This window comes from Micromys minutus (genome assembly GCF_963924665.1).
Source record: "Micromys minutus genome assembly, chromosome: 22".
NCBI classification, from domain to species: domain Eukaryota; kingdom Metazoa; phylum Chordata; class Mammalia; order Rodentia; family Muridae; genus Micromys; species Micromys minutus.
The window spans coordinates 36,601,112-36,627,459 of NC_137957.1; positions in this window are offsets into that span (position 1 = coordinate 36,601,112).

Consider the following 26,348-nt stretch of genomic DNA (forward strand, 5'->3'; position numbering starts at 1 on the left):
TAGTCATTCCTCCATTAGACTCTCAGAAATGACAGGGTAGGGATCCCAATGCCAGGGAGGGGAAGGGGTCCTGGAGGAAAAGCCACGCCTCCTTTCAAAGGCAAATCTGACAAGCGCTTCAAATCTGCGGTCCCTTCCCCCAGCCTTCCAGACCTCAAATTGGCAGAAAATAATTTCTCCCCCACGCGAATTAAAACGCCCTCAAGCTGCAAGTAGTCAGATTCTCTGGACAGTGGCACCGTTCTGATGTTATCGGCTGTCTTCCTGTTCTCATGAATAATGCATAAGAAGCAGATATTAACGGTGGATCCTTCCTCGGCTGACGATATTGCCACCAGACAAGTCTGTGAACCTTCCGCGGCCAATTCATCTGCAGCTCTCACGGGTCTCCGCACTCCCGGCTGTCAACGTGCCAAGAACTTTGGGAAGCAGCCCTATCGCTACTGCTCTCTTGGTAGTATAAAAAAGAAAAGAAAAGAAAAAGAAAGTGGAAGGAGAAGAGACACTCGCTGTCTTCCCTCTTTCTGTGGTCCCACGTCTGTGGAGGAGCCCTAGAGCTCCTGGTGATGTCAAGTCCCATCGACTCGATGCCCAATGGTACCTGTCAGTCAGCTCAGCTCTGTGCCTAAACGCCTACCCGGAAAATGCTTGTCATTTGGGGCAAGCATTTGGGCAAACAAGGGTTCGAACTGGAGGGAAAGCCATGCCTCTCGTTTATCATGTCTTTGTAAAGGGAACGAAGATCTTCCAGCCTCACACTTTCCTCTGTCCGACATATTTGTCTTTTCGGTGATGCTTCCCATGGGAGAGCCATGCCGTGGTCGATGGTTCCGGGATGAAAGCTGGCTTGTTAAAGGGTTAGGAAAGACATCGAAGAGGTCAGTTCAGGGATGCGAGCGACGAGCTAGGGAGTCGAAAGATGGACTGGGAGGCCTAGGAGGCATTCAGGCACTGGGAACGGGGTGCACGAAGTCTCTCGGCAGTTGAGGGTGGACTATTAGAGATAGTCCAGAGTCTGAGGTTTGTAAGTTCGGCTTCAGCATCCAGCTTGACACGCCTCCTTGATTCTCCGCTACCCTCTAGGGACTGAAAAGTACTCCATCTTAGCCTTTCTCCACCCCCTGTGCCACCCCCAGTGACTTACAAGCGTCCTAATGCTGCGACCCTTTAATATAGTTCCTCATGCCGTGGTGACTGCCCCCCCCAACTGTAAAATTACTTTTGTTTCTACCCCATAAGGTAAATATCTGATATGCAGGATATCTGACGGGGAACCTCAAAGGGGTGGAAACCCACAGGTTGAGAACGCTGCTTCTTGGGCTCCTCAGCTGCTCCTTCGTGTGGTCATTAAAACCAACTTCTTATCTTATGTAAGAGACGCAGAGCCTGTCACCTAGAAAGAACACCACGAACGCAGTGAGCATTTACTGAGCTCCAGTTGAATACCTATAAGCATCCAGAATTCCCCGAGAGGCGTGGTGAAGTAAGTCACGATCCACACACGTCTCAGCGTTAGCCAAGTGGTAGTCAGTCAAAGGGATGGTTCTCACACTAATGATCTTGGAAATTCTCAGAATATAACATTAATCTTTAAAAGCAGGATACAAAATTCATCATAAGGCACTTTCTCCGTTTCATGTGGGGAAAAAAAAATATATGCAAAGAAAAAGAGAAGCGAAGTTACCAGCAGGCCGTCTCTGGCGGTGCCACGACTGGGGACTTGTGTGGTTCTTTCTCATACTTCTCCATTTCCCCCCAGATGTGCTAACTAATTGAATTAATTGGTGATTGAAATGATTTAATTCATTTGAACTATAGTCAAGTACTTAATACATGTCGGTGTCATTTGCAACCCAGCGATATGCAGAATAGAAACAGTTTTCCTCCTGAAGGAAAGCGTTTCGTTTGGCTACTTGGTGTCGGTGTGAGGTCATTGCCCTGGTTCTGAGACAGGGTTTCACAAACATTAGACCTTGAACTTCTGACAGAGCCAAAGACCGCCTTCATGTCCTGCGTGCTATGATCGCTGGGGTGTGCCACCCCGTCCAGCTCAAGAAACGCGTTGGTAACTGTGGTGGGCTAGCCTAATGCTAATGCTAACATTGGGCCCCCCGAGACTGGCTACCCCAGAGAGGAGAGAGCCTTCTGCTCTCTCACAGATGCCTTCCACCAGGTTGTTTCTGATTGGTAAATGAAGATGCCAACAGCCAATAGCTGGGCAGAAGAAACATAGGTGGGGTTTAGGTTTCCCGGGCTGGGGTTAAGGGAGGACCACAAAGAGAGAAGCCGTAATAATTAATAATTCAGGGTTATCAACAGGAAAGTAGATTTTAATAGCACATAGGTAGGTGTCCGAGCTGTTCTTATGCTGTTTAAGGCTTACTGTAAATATAAAGGCCGTGTGTGTCTTTTATCCAGGAACTAAAGGGTCAAAAGCAGGGTAGCAATCCTGGGTCAGGATTAAACATTCCAACAACATGTAATTTGTCTTTTTAAAAAATAAGTTGTTTTAAAAAAAAAAACAAAAACAAGGGGTAGGGGCTTGATAGGTGGCTCAGCAGTTAAGAACTCATATTTCTATTGCCAATACTGGAATACAGTTCCTGTTACCTACTGTACCAGCTCAAGGAGCGAGCATCTGATGCCTCTGGCTTCTGCAGGTATCTCCACTAACGTGCACATGCCCCACCCATGCACACACACACACACACACACACACACACACACACTCATACAAGCACACACACATATGCACACAAGCACACACAAGCACACATTTAAGACCAGTTATCATAACTACTCCTGGATAATTCCAAAAATGCCCTGTCCTGCTGCCACCAGAAGGGCAAGTGCCATCTGACAGTATCTTAACAGTCCCCCGATAAGGATGCCAAAGGCAGGAACACATGAATGTCCATTTGTCATTTCTCACCAAAGCAAGAACAAGGCCTCGCCTGTCAGGTCCTCTAAACCCCAGCCTCCGTCGCCATGGAGCTGAGAGTTCTGTGCCATTTGCGTTACATTTTCCATCTCCACCTCCCTGCCTGCTTACTTCAGTTCGTCCCCCCTGCAGGTACATTTCTGAGAGATTTTCCCCTAGGAATGAGCCTTCAAGTATTCAGGGTAGACTCCCATGCCTGAAGCCTGGCTCCGACTTGCTGGATCCTAACTGTACCCTATGCAGGGGCTTATGATTACACCCCAGACAAAGCCAGTGTGAGAACAGCAGGAATCCAAGGACTCCCATGAGCTAAGAGTGATTGTTTCTATGCAAATTGTTTTTCATAGTAGGGAGATAACAGACACATGAAATAAGAGCCAGGCAGAGATTTTTCTAAACCAATGCTGGGGGCTGGGGAACTCTCTGGTAGACCCTCAACTTGTCTGTTTTTTTTAAAAAATATTTATTTTGCTGGTATGTGTTAGAGTATTGTATGTATGTATGTATGTATGTATGTATGTACATCATGTGTGTGTGCTTGTGTGCATTTGCATGCATGTATGTGTTTGTATATGTGTGTGCAGTGCCTGCAAAAGTTGGAAGAGAGCATCAAAATCCCTGGAACTATAGTGACAGATGTTTAGTTGTGAGCTACCATGTGGGTGCTGGGGACCAAATCCAGATCCTCTACAAGGTCATCAGCCCATACTTTTAGCTGTGGAGCCAACTCTTCAGCCTTAACCTCCGCTTGTCTTCAACAGAGAAACTCTGAAAACCCCATAATTCCTCTCAAGCAGAACTGAATTTGTGTCTAGCCTGGCTCCTCTTCTCTAAGCTCAGCCCCATCAGTGTCTTTCTGCTCCACCATCATTTCAACTTGGCCTTGACTGAGGAGTCTCTTTCAGAATATAGTACTTATATATGCCAGGGAAAAGTGTACTTTATATAGTACTTATAACCAGAGCATGAACTTAAGCAACAGACAGGAAGAGCAATATTAACTCTGATGAGTTAATGCTGAGTTGTCTACTTTCGTATTCTTGGGAGAAACTGTCAAGAACATCAAAGCTATGGTTTTTATGATCGGCCACAGCGGCCCAAGCTGTAAAGAGGGAGTTAATGCGGAGCCGGTAAAGAAAAACGCATTAAGGAAGTCATGATATGCATGCGATGGAAATGTGATAAAAATACCCGTGAAGTGGCGCATACATACATGATGTTTGGAAAACATAAGAAGCAATTCTGCAACAAGTCCAACTCGGCTCCTGGGGAAGGGCCAGAGAAATTAGCTGGCTCATTGTAGGGAACTTAGGAATGTGTGTTTGTGTTGAGTTCTGGATCATCAATCAATCCTGGCGCTTCTGAATCCTGAACCCTCCTGGAGTCTCAGATCTAAGACTCTCTACTTGGTCAGTAGCAGGGAAAGAAACTTTGTTCTAACAGTTGGGAAAATTTACACACACACAGATATACACGGGGGGAGGGGGTGGAGAGAGAAGGGAAGGGAGACAGGGAGGAAAGGAGTAAGGGGGGGGGGAGTTTTTGTTCTCTACAATAGGAAGCTCTGACGGACTAAGTCTATGTCCTTGTGTGGCCAATAACCAGGTTACCATGGCCTCAGGAGTTGGCTCTCAGATCCCTGCCTTACTCGGCATATCTGAGACTAGGTCTGTCCCTCCCTCCCCCCCCCCCCCCCGTGACACAGAGCAAAAGAAAGGCTCTTCCTTACTCTCTTTCCCCATTACCATTTTCTTTCTCCTTTCTTCCTTGGCAGTTTCTCTCTACAACCTTCTGTATTGTACACACACACTCAAAACCACACCGAGAGTGAATCCACTATAAGAAAAAAAGACTGGGGTCTAATGAGATGGCTCAGTGGTTAAGAGCACTGACTGCTCTTCCAGAGGTCCTGAGTTCAATTCCCAGCAACCACATGGTGGCTCACAACCATCTGTGATGGGATCTGATGCCCTCTCCTGGTGTGTCTGAAGACACCTACAAGGTACTCATATACATAAGATAAGTAAATCTTTTTTTTTTTTTTTTTTTTTTTTTTTTTTTTAGAGCAAAGACTGTTTCCTGTTGCACTGTGTGCAGAAAGGAGAGAGTGAAGGAAGTTCAGAGACACATGCTCAGAAGAGCTGGGGTTGGGTGGGCTGTGCTCACTCTGCAGAAGTAGCACCGATAATAACCCAGAGCTTCAGACTGTTTATCATGAACAGTACAGGGAAAGAAGTGAGCTCGGCATGGGAGGAGGTGTCTATGACCAGCAGTCTCAGGTTATGACATCCAGGAGGAAAAAGCTGCAGCTGCCCTGTTCGTGCACATCCTGGTCGATCATTCGTAAACACCGATGCTTGCACTAGGACCAGAGGAAGGCTTCGCCATTCTTCTGAACCTTGCCCAGGGAAGGGTTTGCCGCTCCTATGGGTCTGAGGCAATGAGGTCCTGTGCCTATGTGAAACAATATTCGAAGCTTCCTCCACTCCCCACAGTCTCCCCCTGCTGGTTGCTGTAACTTTTCCTGGCTGATAAAACAAACCAAGTTCATCCCCAGGCTGATGATGCCTTGTAGCCATTTGACTGGCAGAAGCCTATTGGAAACCACTCAATATGTTAATTTTTGGCTGCATATGGAATGGGTCCCCAGGTGGGACAGCCTCTGGATGGCCTTTCCTTCAGTCTCTGCTCCACTCTGCTCCACCCCAATGGAGGAGTTAGAGAAAGGACTGAAGGAGCTGAAGGGGTTTGCAACTCCATAGGAAAAGCAATATCAACCAACCAGATTCTCCAGAGCTCCCAGGGACTAAACCACTAACCAAAGAGTGCACATGGAAGGACCCATGGCTCCAGCCACATATGTAGCACAGGATGGCCTTGTAGAGCATCAATGGGAGGAGAGACCCTTAGTCCAGTGAAGGAAAATGCCAGGGTGGTGAGGTGGGAGGGAGAGCATCCTCATAGAAGCAGGAGAAGGGGAGATGGGAGCGGGAGAGGGGGAAACAGGGAAAGCAGATAACATTTAAAATGTAAATACATAAAATACCCAATAAATATGCGTTAATTTGTATAAAATGCTTGGTAGGGATAAAGAGGCCTCTTTCCCCTGTGTAGTACATCATCACGCATAGATCGAAGACAGGTAGTTTGGAGGCAAAAATGTTTTGAGTTCAAATCCTGGCTTTCTCGTTGCCTGTGTGATCCTGAGCAAGCCATTTGAATTCTGCATTTAAATTGCCTCTTCTGTGGGACGGAAATATGGGTGCTTGCTGCATGAGATTGTCATATAAATTGAACGAGTATCTGCACACAAACCACTCACAACAGAGACTGGCACGCAGTTGTGACCTCCTATGAACAAATACCAGGATGAAAATCTCTTCCCCTAGACATCATTAACTCAGCCATTATCCCTTTTGCCTAACAACCACTAAATGCACTCCTTCCTCCTATTCTTCCACAGGAGTTCCCAAGCTCCATCCACTGTTGAGCTGCGTATGTCTGCATCTGTCTGAGTCAGCTGCTGGGTGGAGCCTCTCAGAGGAGTCATGCTAGACTCCTGTCTGCAAGCTTAACAGAATATCATTAATAGTGTGAGGGACTGATATTTGCCCATGGGGTGGGTCTCAAGGGGGGGTACCCAGAGGGGGGAGCTCTCAGTTCTCACAGGAGAAGGGGGGATGGAAGGAAGGATTGTGGAGGGGGTAACCAGAGGGGGGGCAAGGAGCTGGATGTAAAGTGAATAAGTAAAAGAAGAGGAAAAAGTATATACTACTCATGTGTAAAAAAACCTAAAAATAAATGTAAAGAAAAATAAATAAATAGGGGCCAGGCGTTGCAGTAAGTCCTGGAAATAAGAGTAAAAAATAAGAAAGCATTCTTTCTCCTCAAGGAGTTCCCTACCATGCAGGGATGGGGGTGGGTATGGGAAGTTGTCGCTCAGCAAGGCCCCTCAGTTCCATCTTTAGCTCTGTCTGCCAAAAGAGAAAATTTTCTATCCATGGGTGATTTGGAATCCGAGGTAACAGTAAGCAAACACCATATGACAATTATTGAAGTTAAATGAAGCAAAACTTGTATGACAATGTCTGAAACAAATGGGGGCCTTGTGGAGAACAAATCACTAGAATCCTTTCGGATCCTGCACATAAACATCATCTACCAAACAGTCGGAGACAGTTGGGGTCTGGAAAGTATACCCTTAGGGAGGAGCAGAGTCCTTCCTGACTTAAGAATGGAATCCTGGTAGAAGCTTCCAGAAGAAAATGACCAAGGATGTTGCATTGCGCTCCCATACACATCATGTGTCAGGAAGCACACACAGGCTGTGGGTGGGTACTGGAAAGAAACATATAGGCTCAAAACCACTGGGGTTTGTTTACTTCTCTTTGTGAAAACTTAAGTCATTTGAAGTCCATTAAGCTAAACTGTCTCAAATCATGGTATATTTCTGTAACCTCCTTTTGTGTCTGTTAGCAAAACCAGGGTAACACAGTATACCTTCTGTAGCACACATCAGATAGCACACATCCAAGGGAGGTCAGTCAGCATTCATCACAGAGAATTAACTCCTGAGGTGGCTGCACAACCTTCTACTGAGGCCATGTCAATCAGCAGCCAGGGCTTCTTTTTATTTGCAAATGAGTATCAACATTTGTTTTTATTGCTGAAATTAATGCCTTGTCAATTAGCACGCTACGTGTTAGAAAATGACTCTCATTAAAGATAAGTCAAGATGTGTGGGTTGGCTCAAAATTGCTGAGAGACACATAATGCCTCCTCCCCAACACACACTTCTGGAACCAACAAGGAATAAGAATGAGGCTCAGCCTTTGAGGTGGTGCCTGATGCTTGATTCCTCGTCCATTTCTGGCCACTGACTTGAGAAATGTTTTCTTGAATGATGTCTATCAGACCCGGAGTCTGGCCTCACAGAGTTTTTCTGTAAGTCATCTTTTGTCCTGTGTTTCAAAGCATAGAAAGAGCCAGAAATACAGGGCTCTACCAGCCCGCAGTCCTGTTACCTGCTTGTGTGGTTCATTCACTCATTCATTGCCACCTACAACTACAAGTGAGGTAGAATGTGGCTTTCCTGTTGCCTTCAGTTCCACTATGGTCTGAGGGGTGTTCTAGTACCTCAAGCTGTTGACTGGCTGTTGCTACCCACCCCCCCACAAAGTGTAGTGTGTGACAGATCTAGACTAGTTGGATTCCCAAGCCAGAATGTCATGGGATCCAGTCTTAGCTAGCTCTGATCTCTCTCTCTCTCTCTCTCTCTCTCTCTCTCTCTCTCTCTGTTTCTGTCTATGTGTGTGTGTGTGCGCGCGCGCGTGCACGCACGCAAGTGTGTTTATGTTTGAGGAGTGTGCACTTGTACATGGCACACAGATAGATTTCAAGAGATACCCTCAGATATCATTTCTACAACTCTTCCATCTTCCTTTGCGACAGTGTCTCTCACTGGCCTGGAACCTGACCACATATAGCAGGTTAGCTACCCTGTGAGCTTCCAGAGATCTACTTACCTCTACCTCCCCTCTTGCTGTTACTAGGACTACAAGTGTTCCACAAAGAGATTGATCCTTTCTGCAGGTTATGGTGATCCAAGCTCAGATCCTTGTGTTCTGAATGCAAGTGCTGTACAGACCCAGATGTCCCTGGCCCCAGCTCCGACTTCCGAGTGTGTGCACATGTCCCAAACAATCCTGTCCCTCTTTAAGTTGCTTTGTCTTGTGCTTTGTTACCATAGCAAAAAGAGTACCCCATACAAGGAAAGAAAATGGTTGTGCTTAACCATTCCCCCCTGCAGGGATGGATAGGTGTAGTAGCAACTTTGGAGTCTTGGTTTCCTTTAAAAACACAGAAATAGTATAAGGAAGTGTTTTCGTTTTAACCCCCTGTGTGGGGATATGGGGCTGCCTCACAGCTGCTGACTGTGATCTGCCTCGTGCTATAGCAGGGGTGTGATCTTGCCAGAGGCAGATAGCTTCTACAATTGTGCGACATTGGGAATTCATAGGGCCCATGAGAGGTTGCAGGGTGGTATTTGCTGGTTGCTGTTGGTTGTTGTGGGTTGCTGTTTTTAAGTAGTCGTGTGCAAAGAAGAAATTAGATATCCTGAATGTGAAGATCAAACTTACCCCCAGGAAACTCGACACCTATGACCAGCAGGAAGTAGTCTAACGATAGGGTCAGCCCCTGACAATAATGTTGACCTCTGACTTTATTCAGTTTTTTTTCTCTCTTACCGAGGGTTAGGAAGCTGAACGAGTGGGAAAAGGGTGAAGGAGGAAGAACGAAAGAAAGAACCCACAAAGTAGCCAAGGACATCTATCTACAGATGGGAGGTTAGGACACTGCCAGTAAAGCACCACATGACACACAGAACTCTGATTTGGGGACAAATTTGGAAAAACCCACGAGTCTAGGAGAGAAACTGAGAACAATAGAAGAGAGGAACCATAGTCAACCCCAGTGGATTGACCATTGGCTTAAATGTGCCCGCAACAAAACATTTTAGATATACCAAGAATCACCTGACTCTTTGGTGTTGTAGAGACCAGATGCTCCCCAGGGCTCTGATGGCCTGTCTTGACTCACTTTGTATTCTGAATGTATCATAGTTTCTACATTAGGGATCTTATAAATTATCTTCTTGTTCTGTTCCTTAATTATGGGGTTTCTTTTTAGTGGTGTCAGCTGGCCTGGAATCCCTGATACCCAAAGGCATCTTTGCTTCCATCTTAGAAACAGTAGATTTCGGGCACGCTGTACCACCATACCTGGCTACAAATCTCCCTCTACTAGGAACTTCATTCTTTCCTAGCTCCAAAAGGCAGCTTTTTCTTGTATATTTATTTTTATTATTCTTAATCATATGTATACATGCATGTTTATGGGAGAATATGTGCATCCGTGAGCATGTTTCTGGGAGGCCACAAAGGGGTGTTGGATCCCCTAGAACTGGGGTGGCAGGTGGTGTTGAACTGGCTACTGGGAACTAAACTTGGGTTGTCTGTAAGGGCAGTGTGTGCTTGTAGCCACTGAATCATCTCTTCAGCCCCTAAGGCAATGGTTTTCAACCCGTGGGTCACGACCCCTTTAGGGGGAGGTTACATATCAGATGCTTACATTATGTTTATAGCAGTAACAAAATTACAGTTGTAAAGTAGCATTGCAGTAGCTTTATGCTTGCAGTGACTACAACATGAGGGGCTGTATTAGAAAGTCCCAACATTGGGAAGAAGGAAATCACTGCTGTAGAGGATGGCTTCTGATCCTACACACAGGCAGTACAGGACTGTTCTACAGATCTTAATGAATCAAAGAAGCCAACCTTCTTAATTTACATTTCAGTTAAATTAATTTGCATATTATTTTTGCTGAGTTGTCTGATTGAGCATATGTCAGGTTAATGGTTTTCAAGCCTGAATTAGTGACACATGCCAGGAGCAGGGATGGAGATACATCCCTGTAATCTCAGCACATGGGAGGCAGAGGCAGGATGATCAAGAGGCAAAGGTTACCCTAGACTGCACAAGGAGATACCTTCTGAAAACAAAAGCCAAGGTACCATTTATGGTTGCAGAGGATTCCACATTGTCTATTTTTCTGTTGATGGATGTCTAGGCTGGCTCTGTTTCTGGGTACTGTGAACAGTACAGCAAACACGAATGTGTAGATATCTCTGTGTTGTGTTGTGTTGAGTCCTTTGGGAATACTCTCAAGTAGTATCTAAGGAGATTGTGGTAGTTATCCACAAAGGAACTTCATAAGGCTGTAAAGAAAAAATGAAGTCACGGCGTTTGCAGGAAAATGAATGGAACTGAAGATCATTATGGTAAGCAAAGTAATCCAGACTTAGAAAAACAAATGTCATGTGTTTTCTATATGTGGAACCCAGACTTAAAATTAGGTGCATGAATGTGTGTGTGTGTGTGTGCGCGCGCGCGCGCGCGTGTCTCTGTGTGGTGTGGTGAAACTAGAAAGGAAATCATGAAAGGGAGGGAAGAGATCTTAAGGAAAGGGGAGGGAGGGCAGCAGGATGTGTGTAAGGAGGCCGAATGGGGCAGGGAACTCTTTGCAGGGAAGAAAGTGGGCAAGGGAGTCTAAGAGAGAGGTAGAGGCAGGAGGGAATGAATGAAAACGAAGTGTATACCACACGTGTATGAAAATGTCTAGTGAAACCAGTTATTTACTATACTGACCTAAAAATTTAACTTAAAAAAAAACAAAAAAAACAATTAGAAAACCAAGCAAACAACAAAACGCCACATACATTCCAGACCGCATCCTCCAAGAAGCTGGGGTTGGTCCTGCGCATGCGCGGTCTGCAGAGCTTCCCCTGAACCGGGCCGGAGAACTGAGAGCGGGGCATGATGGGATGGAGACCCACATACTTTCTGGTCTCTGGATTTTCCCATGCACTGCCCTTACAGTAAAAGCTAGAGATAGATGGGCCTGCCCTAGTTTAGCGGGTTTAGGTGTGAGAGCTTGTGTGAACCGGTTTTGAAACCTAACCTATATAGTTTCAGAGGAGGAACCGGTAACCAGCAGTCAGGCCCGACCTGCCAAAGGGCTTTGGGTGACATTTCCACACGGGTGCACGTGGTCTGCTCGCTGCAGTCCCTCCATGCTAAAAATGGGTACAGAGTGGGCAGAGCTCAAAATACTTTAAGTGCAGAGGTGTGGGCAGCTTCCATGTAGCTAGGTAACTCTGGACAAATGGAAGCTTGTCCGCATGCGACTCGATTTGTTTCCAAAGAACTGGTGGTGTTCCTCCCGGGAATATATTCATCTCCTTTCAATTTTATCTGCTTTGAGGTCTTTAGACCATGGGATTAGGGAACCCTGGGCACGAATCAAGAGGCAGAAAGACGGGAGCTATTTATCCTCACCTCAGAGTTAAAATGCTGGAAACCGAAAGCCTTTTGAATTTTGAATAAAATTCAAGAAAAAGACTACCTTGGTCTTAATATCAAACAAACACACACATGTACACTTGTGCACAAACACATACACACCCCAGTAAAGTGCCTAGGTTTTGACTACTATAGAACCCTCGCTATACATAAACAACATATATACATAAATATTCCAAGAAGTTGATAATGTTTTCTTTAAGATACAAGAGTTTTATATCTGGCAAACAGATCTGTTTGTTCCTGTTTATTACGATTCATTCACTCTTTACATCACAAATTGGCTACAGCAGAGAAATGCATTAAGGATTATAATTTTATAAATATGTTATGATTTATATTATATAAGTATATATTAAAAATAAATCATTATATATTTGAATATATAAAATATAGTTGAATAAATATATACATATATGCATAAAGATATAGGAGTAAGTAAGCTGAGCTTTTGCAGCTCTGACTAAACCATTTTGAACTTGGGCTAGAGGGATGACTCAGTGGTTAAGAGCACTGACTGCTCTCCCGGAGGTCCTGAGTTCAATTCCCAGCAACCACATGATGGCTCACAACCATCCGTAATAAGATCAGATGTCCTCTTCTGGTGTGTCTGAAGACAGCCACAGTGTACTCACATACATAAAATAAATAAATAAACCTTAAAAAAAACAATTTTGAACTTTTTAAAAACCACACACTCCCTCCGGAAGACTAGCATTTTCAAACTGTAACTCCTCCCTGTACTGCTGTCTGAAGTAGATGTAGGAATCTAATCCCAGACCTAGAGAGCTGGAGCAGACTGCGCCAGGTTGATGCGTCTGCATTTGAAGAAGGCTTTTCAACCACCACCAAGAACACTGTTCTAGTCACACGAGTGGGCAGTTAGGCAGAAACGGCCACATGCCACTGACTGAACCAACCATGCAGAATCACCACCTCCTCCCTACACTTGGCTGGGGTGCCTTGTGACAAAAGACATGGCGTGGAAGGAACTCCAAAGCTCTCATGCCTTTGTCTTCCTGGCCGGTTACCGGTGTGGATTCCACTGAAGTTCATTACAGGATCAGATTTCTGACAGGGCCACCCAGGACAGTTGTGTGCGTGGAGCACTACGCCAGGACATCATGTCTGAAGAGCCGTCATTTAATGTAAATAGTCAGCTTGTATGTTTATTATGACAGTTTTCTCCAGATGGCTGTAATGTATCATATTCTGAATTGGTTCGTGATAATAATTTCCCAACAGATGTATGCATGGTATCTGGAGGAGAGGATGGAAGTGCTTGGTTGGGGGCGGGGGAGCAATTTGGGCTGATTCTGGTTCTGGTCCATTGATTTTTTTTTTCTTTTCTACCAGAAAGTCTGTGGTGGTAAAATGATTAAATCCCGGCAGCGGCGTGTCCCTTGTTACCTGTCCCAATGTTCCTGGATGAAAGACACACACACAGCCTTTATATTTTGATATGCCTTAAACAACTCAATGGCTGGGCCACGCCCTAACCTCCACGAAGCTGACCCAACTCCCTCCGCTAATCTCGAGTTATCCGTTATTATATCCTGTTTCTTCCTTGGGCATCCCTCTTGGGCCACGGTCTCCTGGCTCTTAAATGAGGCTATTTCTCTCTATCCTGCTTCTTCTCAGGCGTGGTGTCTCTTTTTTTCCTTCTCCCGCCATGGCCGATCTCCTTCTCTTTCCTTTCTCCCTGTCCTTAGTCCAGGAATCCTAAAAGTCCCGCCTCTGTCTGCCCTGCCCAGCCATGATTGGCTGCCGACATCTTTATTTACCGATCAGAACCAACTCAGGACAGAGTCTCTGAATGTCTTACAGGCGGACACTCGTACGAACAGTTTTAGAGACCCAAATTAACATAAGGATACATGCAGCTACAAAGTCTTCTGTTAGGGAAAGGGCTTCATGGCTTCAATAGGTTTTGCAAAGCAGGTTACCTACTATTCCACAAAGGAGTAAGACAGGAGGCCTCGCCCAGGTTATGAGTTTTAAGCAAAGCAGAAAAATGTATGTGAAAGGGTTCAGAAAAATAACCCACCCATCATGGTTAGATTTTTGTCAACTCGATGACACATGCTAGAACCATCTGAGAAGAAGAACTCGAGACCATACCTCCATACATTCATGAGCCTTGTGGGGGCGTTTCCTTGATTAATGATGACGTGGGAGGGCAGAGGTCACTGTGGGTGGTGCCAACCTTGAGCAGGGGGCCTTGGGTTGTAGAAGAAAACTGAGCAAGCCGATAAGCTCTCCTCCATGGCCTCTGCTTTAGAACCTCTCTCCAGGCTCCTGCCTTGAGTTCCTACACTGACTTCCCCCCATAATGGCACGGGACCTGAGAGTTATAAGCCGACGTGAACCCTCTCCTCCCCAGGTAGCCTTTGATCACGGGGTTTTATCACAGCGATAGAAACCCCGACTAAGACACCACCCGAGCACCAGCCTGCCATTCCTTCACTGTGCATTGTCCCATGATGTCATGGTCTGCAGCTCAGCTTGCGGACGGGGCTGACTCTGGTCACCAGCTTCCTCCTGAGGTGTGTGAACTGGACATTGCCCCTCTGTCCTCGGACCTCCTCTCTGCCTGCTCTGTCCTCACTCTCCCAGGCAATAATACAAACAATACAGGCCATCTCTGTATTGTCACTGTGACTGTCTAAACTCCACTTGGGGACCTTGGAGTACTATCGATCACCCCCAAATGTTGAAATTTAAGCATATGTTCCTTATCTCCTCTAAACGACACAAAAATAAACTTTTTTTTATTTTTTTTTATTTTTTTTTTAGTGAAAAGGTAGTGGGTTCTGAAATGCCCTCCTTCCTCCCTTCCCCCTGTCCCTCCCAGCTTCATTGACCCCCTGGCAGCTGTCAGGGTGACATCTCCTCAGTTACACCTCTCTCTTTGCATGGTTTGGGAGAAAGAGGAATTATAGGAATGGCACCGCTCAAAGATCTTCTGGAGGTAAAGCATCTAGACCCTACGATTCTTGAAGGAGTCAGGAGAGCACACGGTCCAAACACGGACTGTTGGGAGTCCTGCAACAAGTGTGGATTCCTTTGCTGAGCACGGATTACGATCCAGCCCTTTTTGCCAGGGTTTGTGATCAGTGAACATATTGATCTCTTCCTTCTGAGGCGAGTGAGCAGCAGTAGAGACGCCCAGTAGCTAGACCAGGAGTTCTCCGTGCAATTCCATACACCGTGGAACGCTCCGTGGGTAAAGACTGTCACAGGGAGAAGTAAGAGTGAGAAAGAAAGGCTGCTTGAGATTCTGAATGGGGAAAGGGAAGTGTGCAGGATGTTTCAGTTGAACACAGCAGGAGAGGGAAGGGAACACCGAACTGAAAATCAGGACATAAGTGCCTACCTGTCTCCTTTTCCCCAGTTCCCATGGTGCCTCTCATCTCCTTTGTTATTTCTACTGGCAAAGTATGAGAAGCGCTGAGCGTCATTCCCGACACAGGTAATGACTCACACTTCCTGAGTGCCCGGCGCTTGCCTAAGTGTGTCATCTGCGATAGTTCCTTGAATCTTCTCAACTTCCCAGGAAAGGGCAAGGTTCGGGTCTCCGTGGAACAGATGAAGACACTGCACAATGCAATCTGATGCTCAGAGCTGGTCATGTGATGATTGATAGCATCCTGGGCATGCTCAGTGTCTTAGTTAGGGTTTCCATTGCTATGAAGAGACACCATGGCCAAGGCAACTCTTGTAAGGGACAGCATTTAACGGGGGCTGGCTTACAGTTTTCAGAGGATCGGTCCATCATCATCATCACGGCAGGAAGCATGGCAGCAGGCAGCAGACATGGTGCTGGAGGAGGAGCTGAGAGTTCTACATCTTGATCCCAAGGCAACCAGAAGAGGAGCCTCCCTCTGCAGGAAGCCAGGAAGAGGCATTCTTCTGCACTGGGTGGGGCTTGAGTATAGGACCTCAAAGACCACGCCCACATCACAGCTTCCTCCAATAAGACCACACTCACCGTAACAAGGCCACGCCTCCTAATAGTGCCACTCCCCGGAGCCAAGGATATTCAAACCACCACACTGGACCTTGGGATGGGCCAGCTTTTATTAATTTCTGATCTCCTGATGTACATCCTTCCTGCTAGAATAGATTCCCTTTCATGACTAGGGAAACTTCCAGGCTTGCCCTGTGCATCAGCCTGTGTAGAAAGAAATCACCTGCTGGAACTTCCCCAGCTCACAAAACCTCTTTGAATCCCACGTAGCAAATGTTTGCTGAGACCCTACTAAGCGCTTGACATGACTCTAGAAACCATGCCAAGACACACACTTCACACATTCAAAGTCAAATAGAAAAAAAACAAAACCATGTGATCAACAGTTCGGTAAACCAGTGCTTACTGGGAAAATGAGGACTGTCAGACAGACGCTGACTCTGAAGGTATGTTCTTAGATTTAGGTCAGTGTTTAAAAAGTGAACAGACAAAATCATGTGTTAAGTCTCATATGTATATGCCAATCCAATCTGAATTGTCAGACATTTTCCCCCAAAGTAACTTTATTTCTCAATTATCTATTGTTTTGTTGTAGGTTATTTTTCCTATTGTCAAACGGATTTTTAATCTTTTTTATTATTTAAATTACGTGTACACGTGCATGGCTGTGTAGCTGTGTGCATGTGAGTGCAGTACCAGAGGCGGCCAGCAGAGGGCACTAGATCCCTGGAGCTGGCGTTGCCGGCAGCTGTATGCTGGGAACTGTAATTGGGTCCTCTTCAGGGGCAGTACGGGTTCTTCTCAATCCATCTCCACTGCCCCTAGATTTTAATCTTTAAAAATTACAGATATGGAACCTAATCATTGAAGACATTCCTAATAATCAGAATAGTAACCGTTCAGAAGGAAATCATGCCTGATAGATAAGTTTATTTCTCAGTTGAGAAGGACTGGGTTCTAGTCACAATAAGACACTGATCGGGCTTTCCAAACAGACCTAGCGCTCTTGTCCCGTCCCATCCCCCTCCCCCACCCTCCCCCACACGCCCCTCCCTGCTCCCTTTCACTCAGAATGATCCTAAAATAAACAGGGAAGGGCACTTGCCTACCACTCCTCGAAGCGACTGGCCTCGTCAGTTATGATTACAGCTCTGTATTTGTTTTTCAAAACGACGAAAAATCACAGGAGTTCCTTATTTGAATTTTAATAGAACAGCATTTTCCCCGCTGCCAGAGAGTGATTTTGTGCGGGTAAGCAGGCAGCCTCTCCAGGCAGTTTGATTTCCCTCTTCCTAAATCATTTCTTTTGTCTGAGGTCTGAAGTCTGAGGAGGCAAGAATACCGCGAGAGACTGTGAAAGACCCACCTCACAGAAACGAGCCCCCGGGAAACACGAAAGTTCAGGGTTTGAGCCGCATAGTCCACGGCAAGCTCCCAGAGTGGACCTTCTCCAGGCTGGACCTTCTCCTGGGCTGGACCTTTTATCGTCCTGTGGCCGAACCTGTCTCTGCGACAAACATGTTAGGCAAGTGCTCTACCATTGAACTGAGCCACTAGCCCTTTTTTGGAGACAAGATCTTGCCAAGTTGGCTAAGCGGATCTTAAACTCTCCAGATTCTTCTACCGTAGCCTCCTAAATAGCTGGAATTTCAGGCCTAAGACAGGAACCCCTGAAACAATTACTTTTTTCTTTGAGACAGTCTCTCTACAGAGCCCATGCTGGCTTTGAAGCCATCCCCCTGTCTCAGCCCCTCCAGTGCTAGGTTTACAGATGCGTGCCACTATGCCTAGCTCAATACTACTGTTTCGTTTGGCTGACTGAGCTAGAGTCTTGTGTAGCCTGGGCTAACCTCCAAGTCAATAGGTAGCCAAGGCTGACCATGAACTTCTTACCCCTCTGCCTCTACCTTTCAAGGGCTGGATAGACAGGCTGCCATCACCATGCACTGGAGAACATGCGTTTTAAGGAGCCTCGTGGTTATTGGAGTAGGTAGGATATGGCATCCTGGGCCATCAACGGCAGGGGTCGCAGACTGGCCTTCGTACTCCATGTGCACACCATGTGGTTGCAGGACTTCAGAGCAGCAGTAGTTAGCCTGGCTCTGCGAACTCTGGGAGTTTAGAAAATGACATCTCTATCGCCTGTAATTGTGCCAGCTGGGGTTGATGCCAACTTGCCACAAATTAGAATCACCCGAGTAGGGAACCTCCCCTAAAGATGCGTCCCAGCTGCCGTCAGAGATGGATGCAGAGACACCCACAGGATCACGGCCCACACCTGGTAGCATCCCACGTGAAGGAGCACAGCAGATGGAGACTCGCCATTCTGCCTTTGCTTCCTTGCCTTCCCTCTTCCCCTGACAGGATTTGCCCTGTTGCTGCGGCATCGGTGTTTCCAAATGCTCACCGCTAAGAACCAGCAGCTCCCTGGTTGTTTCCAGCCGTTTTGTGCCATATTGGTGCTGTTGAGGGACCCAGCCTTATGGTTGCTGGTCCCCTGTCCTGACCCCCAGCAAGTGACATCCATTGGGGGACTGCTCCAGTTGCTGAGACAGACAGCCTTCAGGACTGGGTAACTAGTAGATCTCACTAGATCTCAGCTCTCAGGTGGGACTCTGTTGTATTTCAAAGCTAACTTAATAAGTTTGATGTGTGTGTGTGTCCGTCTGTCCGTCTGCCTGTCTGTCCATCTTATAGGTTCTGTTCCTCTAGAGAACCTTGACTAATACGATAACCACTAACTGGAATTTAGCATTTCCTGCGATTACAGATGTAGGCAGGAACCTGGCACCAGTGGAAGGCATAGCAGCACCCGTGGCTTCGTTGCCAGAATGAATCTTCTCAGATCATGTGAGACGCTGCAGGCTTCCAGGGGCACGAGTGCCTCAGATCAGCACAAAGAATCATCTGTGCTACTGCATCTTGTTATTTACTGTTGCCATAGAAACACAGATGTCACCAGGCCATGGCGTGTGTGTGTGTGTGTGTGTCCGTGCACATGGCTGTACAGTGAGCTCTCCTATGCATCTACACGAGCTCTTCTTTGGGTGTCTCGCTCCTTACCTTTCTCTTGTTGACATCAAGCTTCTCGTTGAATCTGGAGTTTGTTGTTTGTCCAGACAGATGGGACATGGAGCCCTGAGGATTTTGCCAGCCTGTTAGAGGGGCCCAAGCTCCCATAACTGTTAAAGACCTCTTAGGAGACTCTCAGGACAGTCCCACTGCAAAATCAGATCTTCCACACGGCGAAGAGACCCACAGAATGATCCGTATAGTGCCCTCTGCTGTGCCCCTGCCTGTGGCTTTAGTCACCTCTTTTCCTCTGACAAAAATCTCAAATGCAGTCCAGTTGTGAAATAAAGAATCATTTGATCTTCTAATGCCTGGTTAAAATGGGATCAGCTTTGAGCTAGTCAAGACTGACTGTCTCTGCAATGAATTATCAAGGTCCCCTCTTCTCTGCAGTGTCTGTCTCCCCGGCTGTTTGCCATGTAGTTCTTTTACTACTGAGTCACAGGCACACTGACAAACTGGCAGGGAAGCCAGAGAAGAAGACACTCAGATCTGATCATTTTCCTATGTCGCTGAGAAGTTGGAGATGGGCGGAGGCTGCAGTGGTGATTAATTAAGACTTGGAATACCTGTGGCTTTTAATTACCATTCCATGCATGTTCCAATGTCCTCTTCCCTGACCCTGAACTCCTGCGGTTCTAATGAGACAATTATCAAAAGCTATTTTGTATTGCTAGTTATCTTTGCATGCAAAGATATCTCCATGAGCCTTCTTTTGTACTGCCTCTAGTGTTTGGCCAGAAATAGATCCTCCTTAAGTGGGCGTGGCGACAATGGATCCTCCTTAAGTGGGCGGAGCTGAACTGAATAGCTTCCTAGTGTGCATATTTAGTGGGCCTTCATACTTGAAGATGCCCAGGCAAACTTGCCCATTTTCTTTTCCCACCTTGCATTTGTTTCTGCCATATCTAGTCTGCAAGCACTGAACACTTACTATGGGGTAAGTAGGCATCATGCTGACAATAGATGAAAATAATATAATCACTTCCTTCGAGGAATTTGGGGCTGCGGGGATACCAGACATATAAAACACCTCAAAGAATGCCAGGCTGTGAAGCAAATATGACAAAGGGAAGGTCCACTCTTCACAATGGGTGTCATAAAAAAAATATGCTAGAGTGGGGATTCTTCAGTGGGAGGAGAAAAGTGACCAGCAGACCAGAGGGCCTTGAACCTGTCCCTGCAGGAGTCCCTGCAGGAGCAGTACACGAAGCAATGCCTGTGTCAACACTCGTTTCTCCTCTTCTCTTAGCTTTGTATCTGGGCCGACGCCGACGAAGGCAGGCCCTCCTCCCTGCCCTCCGCCTCGCCCCGGCCCCAGCTTCGCTCACGAGGTACTGACGGTCATTCCATTTCTCGTTGCCAATCTGTGACGTCAGGTGGGCACGTGACCACACTCCGGTTGGTGCGATATAAGGGGAAGTCTGCATAGAGACTTTCTCAGGCATAAAATGACAGCATCTCTCCGGGAGAAAGTTAGCCTTTCCTTTCTTGTCTTGAAATTTCCACATGATGCTTGCAGCTGTAGCAAGCTCTCTTATAACAGCAGAAAGATAATCAGAGCCTGGGGCTCTTGGAGAGTAACACTGAATAGCAACCAGTTCTAGCAACTGGATTCCTTGTGTTCGGAGAAAAAAACATTAACTCCTGCTTGCCTGGGCTTTTTCTCCCTTATGGCTAAAAGTCCACTCAAAATACTTCCATATACTGCTTCACTGGCTCCTTTGTGAACGCCAGTGAGATCACTAGAGACATCTCTGAGTTCTACTGGTTGACCAGCCCAAGCTGCTGCCCTCTGGGATCTAACCTTTTCTCCCCCTTCACCCTCTCCAGTCATTTTGGAAGTCTCCAAGAGAGTAGCTTTGAGAAACTTCTTCTTTTTTCATTCTTCCTCAGCTGTAAAGACAGAGGAATGTCCTTCCCACTGACTTGGGCAGATGTCCTTTGAGCCCTGGTTAAAGTGTACTTTCTATCCCCCACCTCATTTCTATGCCCATTCCTTGTGCTTTCAATAGACACCCAGCATCAAAGCTCCCCCCATAGACAAAACACATCACCCTTGGCCAGTGGGTCTTAGTCTGTGGGTCGCCACCCCCTCCTAGACCCAACAGCCCTTTCACGTGGGTTGCCTAAGACCATCAGAAAACACAGATGTTTACAACATGATACACAACAGAAGCAAAGTTACAGTTATAAAGAACTGTATTAGAGGGACCCAGCAGTGTTCCAGGCTCATGGATCCCTCCGGGTTTGTGCACCCACACAGCTTCTCTGCGGCTAGCTGGAGTCCAAGCCCCGGTGCTGGAGGACATGAAGGGATAGAGAACAAAGACTACCCTAGACAGGTATTGCCCAAGACAGGCAGGCAGGGCCTGGCGAATCCAGCCTAGTAGGTTTGTGGGGGGTGTTGATAGTACCCCTTCCTCTCTACCCTGGGGCTTGCTGAGAAGAGCCTGCCAAGCAGAGCCTTTAAGCTTCTCACCAGTGGCTTTGTCTGGTTGTAGGAGGGTGTTACCAGGACGTAAAAAGATGGAAGAGGAGATAACAATGAATGGTCCAGGGACCTTCAGCAGAAAGTTCAACAGGAAGTTATCTGGTGTGCTTTACTTGTTAAAAGACTCCAAGAGGCCATATAAATGCCCAGGGTAACGAAGGGGGGTCATGGGGGGATGTGGGGGGGTGGACCTCAAACCACTCCCACCTAAAACAGCCTCCTTATAAACAGAGGGGGAACTAAATAATGATGTCGGGAGGCTGAAATATATAGGAGTCAGGCACGGTAGCATATGAATACAATTGTAAAAGTGCACAGGAGGCTGGAGAAAAACTGATATGAGTTCAAGACCAGCCTAGGGTATACCACAAGACCATATCTTAAAAAAAAAAAAAAAAAAAAAAAGAGAGAGAGAGAGAGACAGACAACATTCAAGAACTGGGATGTGAGAAAACGAGTCTATTACACATGTCGGGACCACAGTGGGGATTAGTCACCAGAACAGAGGGAACTGTCTGAGATGACTTCCTCCACCTTCCGTGAGAGCCAGGGTTATATACTCCAGGGAGACTAGGAAGTTACGGCGGGGGGTGGGGGGGTACAAGAAAAATGATTTGAAGTACCTGTGAAGCTACCAAGGGAGATGTCCAGGAGGCATTTAGATAGATCTAATCGGTGTAACCCAGGTGCAGCTGTCTTAGGGGCATCAGCCTGTGGTGACCACAGGCACTGGTGACATCGAATAGGAAGTAACAGCAGCAACAAGGAAAGTGCCAACAAAGAGTATGTGACTTCAAATTAGGACCGGGAATAACGACACAACACTGGTGGGCTTCAATGAGGCTGTGTGTGTGTGTGTGTGTGTGTGTGTGTGTGTGTGTTTATAATGTATGCCATAGTATGCATGTGGATCCGGAAGTCGAAGGACAACCCTCAGGGGTCAGTTCTCTCCTGCCTTTGTCTCGTGTTTAAACTCTGGCTTGCTCAGCAAGCATTTTGACCGTTGAGCCATCCTGCTGACCCTGACCTCTACTTTCTCTGAGCTTTGGCCTCTTTGCCATCTGCTTTCTACAGTGCTTTTCTAGTGGGCAGAGAACAATGTTGCTGACACTTTCAGGAAACCACAATCTAAAGTTCCTCACCCTTTGCAAAAGAATTTCTGGGTTTGAAACATTGTCTCCCTGTGTAGGGTAGGCTTGCTTTGAACTTGGGACATTTCTGCCCCCGCTTGGAATGAATGCTGAGATTATAGACCAACATGATTCCCTCAGTAAAAGACTATTATTCTCCCCCCCCCCCCATGCATATGACAGTCCCCAGGGAAAAACTCTTCTTGGCTTTGTTTGCAAGGATCTTGTAACCTACACCAGACTGACACTTAGATTGCCTGGGTTTGAGTCACATCTGGAATGGAGGATGTGTTCCCGGAAGAACAAGGCTGTTAAGGTTTTCCAGGCATGGAATCATAGTTGCCATGGTTCTCGGGCACATCAACATTTAAGAAGATAGGAGGAGGAAGGAGACACAAAGTTGATATGTCAAAGTAGATCAACAGCTTCTCAGGAGCCAAGATCTGTTTGTGACGAGTATCTATTCCTCAACCCCCTCCCCATCATTTAGGACCCTGCCTTAACATGCCTGTAAGCAACAAGTGTGTGTTGAAAAAAAACCCCAGACACCACACTCGACAAGCAGGGGATACTTGTAAAAAAGAAGAAGAAGAAGAAGAAGAAGAAGAAGAAGAAGAAGAAGAAGAAGAAGAAGAAGAAGAAGAAGAAGAAGAAGAAGAAGAAGAAGAAGAAGAAGAAGAAGAAGAAGAAGAAGAAGAAGAAGAAGAAGAAGAAGAAGAAGAAGAAGAAGAAGAAGAAGAAGAAGAAGAAGAAGAAGAAGAAGAAGAAGAAGAAGAAGAAGAAGAAGAAGAAGAAGAAGAAGAAGAAGAAGAAGAAGAAGAAGAAGAAGAAGAAGAAGAAGAAGAAGAAATGACAAAGACTAACATGCCCAGAAATCTGATTTGGGCAATATACAAATGCATTTTTCCCCAGTATTTGGCCACCATGAACACAGATATTAATAGATTCTCTAAAAAGAGCCAATCTTTTCAGGTTTTGGACAGCACCCTCATATCAGTTTGAACCTAAATCGTTCCAGATGAGAATGACATTTGAGGAGTGTCTCGAAGAAACCGAACAGTGATACAAAGAGCTATAGTCCTGCTGCCGTGTTCTGGGGCTCGCCGCAATTTCATGCCGCATTTGAAAGCCTGCAGGGGAGACACCTTAATTGCTACGGATACCATATAGGAAGAAGAGTGCTAATCAAACCTTATTAATCGACAACATACTTTCAGCTTTCAGGAACAGATGCTAAGGAAGGAATGAAACCTTGTAAGCCACGGGTACCTACCAACACTCCCTCAGGTAACCAACAATTGTTTTTCTTCACGTGTACCTTTTCTGTCCACTAGGGGGAACACTAACGTATGCTGAAACGTGGCTTATTCTATGCCTGAAGTATAATTCCCTATGCCCAAACTTGCTTGTCTGTAGATTCCGAAGTCCTCCAACCTGTAATGGCCCAAAGATCTAACCAGATGTCATATTTTTCAAGCAGAGTATATCATTCAAAGTACGTTAAGAAAATACATTACTTAAATTCTCAATCGACTCAGAACCATCTTAGTGAAAATGTCTCCGGTAAACAGAAGTTTCTAGACAGGGAGGCAAAGGGGAGGCGTAATTATTTGTCAGAATATTTGCTTACTATAAAATAGAAAATGCTGAATCTGTGCCCTTTCAATTTTAAAAAAGCTTAATTTTAAATACCTGTTAGACACTAGTATGATCTTTATGCTCAGCGGAGTTCTTAAAGTATTATTGGCGCTCAGCTGATAATTATTGTAATTATTATAAGCTTGTCTAACATAATTACAGTATAAGGCTCTTCCCTCTCCAACACAAAGCCACTTTCAAACAAAGTTTGAGAGGCTATGTAAATTAACAAATAACCGAAATGCCACGCTTAGCTTTGCACTCGGTGGCTGCCCTTCCTTCTTGTCAATTCTGTATTTTTTTTCTTGTGGCAGGGTACTGCATTTTTCCTTTTATAGTCTCTGTTGAGAATGTCAACCCATGAATTGGTGAGCGCGAATTGTACATATGCCAAGTCAATGTGTTGGGAGCTGTGGATTCCTCAAAGACTGACACCCACCCCTGCAGCTTCCTGCTTTTGCAGAAACATTCCGACAACATCTACTCAACCCTGACCCTGTGTGGTGCCCCGTAAACTGCAGAGGATGGGACAGCATTGCTCCCTTAGCCCTATGACATGTCCGCCATCAGTAGAGCCCAGAGCGATTCCTTCTAAGGACATAAGCAAGTTAATGAAAGGTTGGAGCCCATGAAAGTTTTGGGAGCACGGAGGTCTTTTTGTCCACAGATCACTAAGGAAACTGAGAATGCTAAGTGTGCAGGGACCTCTCCTCACCGGAGGAGATAAAATACCCTTTTTCACGGTCTAGAAATGTTGTTGAGGACCTGGTGACCTTTTTGCTCTCCGCAGCAACAGATCTTTCCCTTTTGCTATAGAGGTAGAACCTCACTCAAACCCCCTCAATGTCTATTCCAGACTCTCCTTCCCTAGCTCACAGGTAATAGGGGCCATCCTCAGTCAGGGGTGTCCCATGTATTGTGTAGTCTGCTGACTCCCTGTGCTATCTGAGACCACACTAGATTCTGGGCATTTTAGCTATAGAACACACCCTTGTGGTCACGTGTACTTTATAAAGACATTTCTAAATCCTCACACCTTAAGCTTTAGTCGGTACCTGGAACTGGAATGATTGTTGCCTGGAGACCTGGAATGGGAATGACTGTTGCCTGGAAACTTTCCCCCAAATTGTACTGTTTTAAACATGCTGACAACGAACCACCTGGTACCAGACTCTCCAAGTCTAACCAGGATGATGAGGTTGATCTGAACCAAGTTTTTATTTTCACCTCTTTGTGGATCACTGCCTTTACTGACACCTGCAGGGTCCCCACCCACCGTGAAAGGAATTGTAGAGAAATATTAAGAGGCTATCCCTCACCTCAGGAAAATTAACAGTGATATGAAAGAGCACTTAGTCTATTTATCTATCTATCAATCCTCTTATCCATCTATCCATCTATCCATTCATCCATCCATCTATACACACATATATCTATCCATCCATCCATTCATCCATTCATCTATACATACAGACATCTATCCATTCATTCATACATACATACATACATCTATCCATCCATTTTCCCATCCATTCATTCATCCATCTATACATACATACATCTATCCATCCATCTATCATCCATCTTCCATTCCATTCATCCATCTATGTATATACATCTATCCTCCCACCCATCCATTCATCCATCCTTCCATCTATCTATATTTATCTATCCACCCATTCTCCAGAGCCTTAAACATGCTAAGCATATATTCTCTCACTGAACTATATCCCCAACTCTATTGTCATTTTCTTAAAGGAGCTGAGAGTCTACTAGAGAGCTTTTGATATAATTTAAAGACTCACACAAAAAGTGGCAGACAAATAGGATCTTGCAAAGTGAAGAACAAGGGAGATAAATTTACCAAAAACATGAAGACCTGGAGGCAGAAAAGGCCCATTTTGCTTAAGAAACATGGCAAAGCCTGCTAAAACAAAACAAAACAGTACCAATCACATTCCTCGCTCTGGAATAAGAGCCCTTAATTTGAGAATAAATGTCCCTGGGCACATGGTTAATGTTTTCAACAATGTCCAGTGTAAGACCCGAATGATGAGTCAACGTTTATGTAAGACAAGCTGGAGAAGCTGTCTGAGCTGGTCTGTTCATAGATCAGGTATAGTCAGGCTCTTGAGCTTGGCACCCTGAGGACATGGGATCTCTCACCCCCTTCTGCCACAGG